We start from the raw sequence: 5,101 nt of genomic DNA, 5'->3' as shown, positions 1-5,101 counted from the left end.
CCAGACAGCCTCGCTCATTCTTCTACTGATAAGGGTTGATTTACGAGCTTTGTTTTGGAACCCAGGACACTTACTCTGGCTCTCGTCTGTGTAAAGCTTTAAAACACGTTTTCTGTATGTCTGAACTATTATTAATGTGCGAGCATAAATACTCAACCTGTGTTAAGTATAAAGTATATGAATGTTGTGATTTAGCGTTATTTATGTTTAATCAACGTGTGAGCAGTGTGTCACATTGTTGGGCCCTCACTCTCAGCTGCTTTACTCAGAGAACAAAGAAGGATCGTTTCCTGCTGCACGAACAAGTGTCTTACCTGTCTGTTTCCCTCAGAGTTATATCAAATGTGAACTTGTATGATTATCCTTAGCACTTGTGAGATTATATATAACATGAAGTAATTAGTGTATGATTATACACGCACACACCTTGTAGAAAATGCATCATTTCACCTCATCAGAGAAATGTCAAGGCTTGTCAAAAGATATAAAAAGATCTAAAAGATATCAAATCCAACACACCCTCTTTTGGTCTCCCCATATTTATGGGAGACCACACATGATTTGATTTTACAGATATTTTGATTCTGCCCACTTCAGGTGAACTATGAACTATCATTTTAGCACAAGGGATAATACCAATCATCAAAACACAAAAAATAATAAAAATTGCAGTCAGGGGGGCCAAAATCTTTAGCACAATCTGACTCCAGAGCCGCTCGTGAACCAAGACAGAAACTTCCAGGATCCTAGAGAAGGATCCTCACTCTTAGCCTTCTGCAGCGCATTAAGTTGGTTCAAGGCGTTGGTCACCCTGGCCTGGGGGTCGTGTCCGGTCTCATCCGGAACATAGGTGCAACAGGTGTCTAAAACGTGATGATTATACAGCTTGACACTTGTCAGGAGGCAGTGAGCCCACTGCCCTCCGAGAAGCGTCCTGCAGGTGGCGGTAGACACAAATAGGAATTGTTCCTCTGGGGTTCATTCTACTAATTGACTCAGCAGCATTATCTGAGTTGATTGTATCAGGGAGTACCTGCGAGTTTTACAACGATGTGGATCTTTAACATAATGGTTCCCATGGATCATTTGAAAACTATGAGACAGATTCAACGACAGATGATCCACCTCATTCACTTGAGACCAGGCCATGAGTTTAGGGTCGCTGCGTTTGACCCTTAGTTGTTGATGCTGGCAGCGGGAGTAACCTGGAATTACACAGTAATATTCACACAGAAAAATTATGGAAGTGAGTAACACTGTCACCACACCCAATATTATTGTAATCCTCCAGTGGTTCTGGAACAGACCCATGGTTAAACACTTCAAAACCTGTAAAAAAAATACCAAATGAGTAAACCTTAGAAGTTAATTAAAATACTACCAAACTACTAGAAGATTAAATTCAAAATGAGTAAACGATTAAACCACTAGTTATAAAACAACTCATAAAACACTTAAAAATAGCCAAAATTGACCCCTGAAAATTGAGAAATACCAAAAGATTGACCTCTCTTTAAAATACCTCGAATAATTTTAGAATGATTATGTTGTTCAATTGAATAAAGTAAAATTTTGAATATTTAGAGTTCTCAATTGAATTCTCCGACCCTTTTTAAAAGCTCTGGTTGTTTCCTCAGAATGAATGAAAGAAAAGATAAACACTCATATTAAACACTCCTAGCTAGCAGGTCTTCTGTGCTTGAGCTTGCGGTGGGAGGCCTTGTTCGTCCACAAGGGTCCTTTTCGTGCTCAGCGGGATTCGGCCCGCGGAGATGTCTTCATGTAAAGTCCTCAGAAACTTTATAAGTCTGAGCAGACGTTCTAAATGACTGTGTGTGCAGATGGGTCAAACCTATATCAGTGTGTCGCATCTTTGTTTCTTCACGGTCAGGGCTGGGAATCTTCTTTCCTTCCCCGTTCCACCTGTCTGACCGGCTTAGGCAGAGCGGAGACTCTTTCTCCAAATTTTGCTGCTGCCTTTTTCAACAAGGGGCAAAGAATGAACTCCCACGAAGATCAGATCACCTCCTCCAGATGCCGTGGGGATCTTTACTCCTGCAGTTCCAGCAGGTCTGCTTCAACTTCTTTCAGCGAGCGTTGGGGTTCTTCAGCAGGTGCACATTGACTGAGATGAAACCACATGGAGCCTTTTCCTTTCAGACGTACCGAGTGTGAGGTATGGTCTTTGATCTCGTACGGCCCCGTCCACCTTGGTTCCGTCCACTTACGTTTCACCACTCTCAGCAGGACCCAGTTTGAAGTGAGACTCGCCGGCGTACTGGAATCTGGAATCTGTTGAGCAAAGCTGGACAACAAAGCTCTGAGTCTCCTATAATACATCTTGTGTGACATGTTCATTACCTGTTCCGAGGGCCACTCAAGATTTTGCTGAGGCCCAGGGAAAGACCTTCCTGTTGTTAATTCATAAGGGGTGAAACCTGTACCCATATAAAGTAAAGTAAAGTCAAGTCAAATTAATATATCTAAAAACATAGATTCACCACATTTTCATTGTTCTCCTGAGTCTAAAAAAGGTCAAAAAAAGTCTACCAAAAGTCTACAAAGGTCTCAGAAAAAGCTTCTCAGAAAAAGGGGTGTCCCCCTAAGAGAACCGTCCTGTACACATAAAAGTGAGATTCTTTGGTTATCAAGATCTCTAATTTACACAAATGATGAAGCATCCTTCAATTTTCTCAAAAAGCATCCTTAATGTTTTGTTGTGAAGTTGATAAAATTTGTTGATAAAATTTGTATATTAGCATCTCTTTTTAATTTTCTAGCAAGGCAAATCTATAAAATATGTACATCACTATATTCCTCCCCATTTTTCTGAAACAGTACACCAGCGTGCCCTGTTTCAGAAACATTGAAGTAAAGTTTTCCCGTTTTGGTTGTTGGTTAATAAGATTCCCGTTTTGTATTTGCCCAAAATACTGTTTTTGTGTGAACCGAATCATCCCCTGTACATGATAATTTATTTATGTATTTATTTTCCAAATTAGCGCTCTATAGGAAATGTGAGATCAACCACAGTTCAGATTTTCCAGCTCATATTGAAGACCAACATTTGTTACCCAAAAAGAATACAAACAACACTTTTTCATTCTTGTCCCTGTGTCCTTATTCTAATCTGTAAAGACAAAGTGAACCCAATGGAAAAGCCAATAATTTGTTCAGGGGTAACCTTATTCATTTTTGACATAAGATTGTAAAATTATAACTCTCTTCTTTTTGTCTAAAAGCCATTGAACTAGGCAGGTGTCCCAAGTGACCACAATACTACTTTTCAAAATCAAAATTTTGCTGTAATGTTTGAAAAGTGTGCCTATGTGGGTGCATTTATGTCAGAGCGACATGTAGCATCTATCCTGGATCCGGAGTGAACGCACCACCGTACACCACATGCAAAAGTCGACACTTAAATCCAGACGTATAGTGACAGCCCGCTTCAGGTTCTCTCCAGTGTGACTTTGGAGATACTGCAAGTTCAGAGTTCAAGAGTTCATCATGATGTTAGTCCAGCTTCCCCCTCCTGGACAAAATTGCAGGTCCACAGACATCAGCGTTTTGTTTCAGTTCAAGTCCATGTGTTCCAGACTTAGATTTTTGTTGTTGTTTGGTAGCAGAACAGGATGTGTTCTCATAAAGTCACAAGTTCTTGTCAGCATAGTTTTTCATCAACCCTGCACATGTGATACACTCCTGGGCATTTCAGAACCAGTCCAAGACGTCAAACTGCAACTTGCATGTGGGTTTTCAGCAACCTATATGAACAATCGTGCATTATGTGTCATCAGAACATCCCTCCTGGTTCAAGAACTCACTCAGTTCAACTTTTTCTAAATTTAAGATTAGCTTAAAAATAAAGTAATCCAATTAAATCCTGATATTATTCTTAATTTATTTATTTATAGCTCTAAACCAAACAAAAGTTGTCTCAGGGCACTTAACAGAAACAGTCTTAAATAGCAAAATCAATTACCCAAATAACAAATCCAATTGTAAAGTTCTCCATCTCAAGTTATACATAGACAAATAAAGCTCAGATTGAGCTCTCCGATAGCCATTTCCATCTCTTGAAAATCTATCTGCCTCTACCTCCAGGGGTGTCATAACTGCACTCTGACCAACACAAGGGTCTCAATCAGCACCTCATAGTGAAAGCCAAAAAAAACCCACCATTAACACTAAACTCAGACTCTAAGGCAGAACTTCCTACACCACACATGTCAAACTCAAAGGTCATGAGAGCTTAAACGGTCTGAATTGTCCTACAGTAAATGAAACGAGAACACAATCTATTAGTGTATTATCCATATTTAATGCCTTAACAGTGCTAAGTCTGCTAAAATGTACATTGTTAGGTCTGCTTAAAATGAGCCGTCAACTCCTAATGTGGCTATCTCGGATTTAATTATATTATGTTAAATTTGCACCTAATTTATAGATTTAATAAGCCGTTAGTAGTTAATTTTTACACACCCAATTTGAACAAATGCTCCTTTTGTGGGTCGTTCAAAAATTCCATTCAACTGCTATTATAAATCTCTTAGGGTCTTTTAAGTTTTTTTTTTTTTTTTTTCAAATCAAATCTTTAAATTAAAAGTCAAGTCTTAGCTAAGTAGTAATTTGCCCTTGACAGACGTCTGTTTAAACCCAAATGTTAACTTTTGGCCTGCAGTGATCATGCCGGGACGTTAGTTGGCGCTGTGATCCTGTATCTCCGGTTACGCATGCGCACTACCGCGAGTTGCACTTCCTGTGTAGCTAACGTTTAGCTAACCAGTCGGTGAAGGTGATGACAAGGGCGGATGCGGTTTGTTGGTTTTATGGAGAGAAAGCGACGGTTTGTGACGGCGAACGGACCGTTTATCCACTCAAATTCAACTCGGTCGACTGGTGGACCCGAAAACAAGCCGTAGATGTTGGACTTCAACAACTTCACAGCGGATTTATCGCAGGTACAGCAGCACTCGGCCTTCACTTCCAAGCAACACCCAATTCGAATTTATTAACGCATATATATATTTTTTTCTCCTTTTGTTTTATGTTTTGTGACACACATTTGGTGTGTCGGTTCTGGTCGAGTCGGAGTGGCGGA

The sequence above is a fragment of the Nematolebias whitei genome, chromosome 1, assembly GCF_014905685.2.
Source record: "Nematolebias whitei isolate Nwh7 chromosome 1, NemWhi1, whole genome shotgun sequence".
Taxonomy (NCBI): domain Eukaryota; kingdom Metazoa; phylum Chordata; class Actinopteri; order Cyprinodontiformes; family Rivulidae; genus Nematolebias; species Nematolebias whitei.
Note: the sequence above shows the minus strand (reverse complement) of the source record.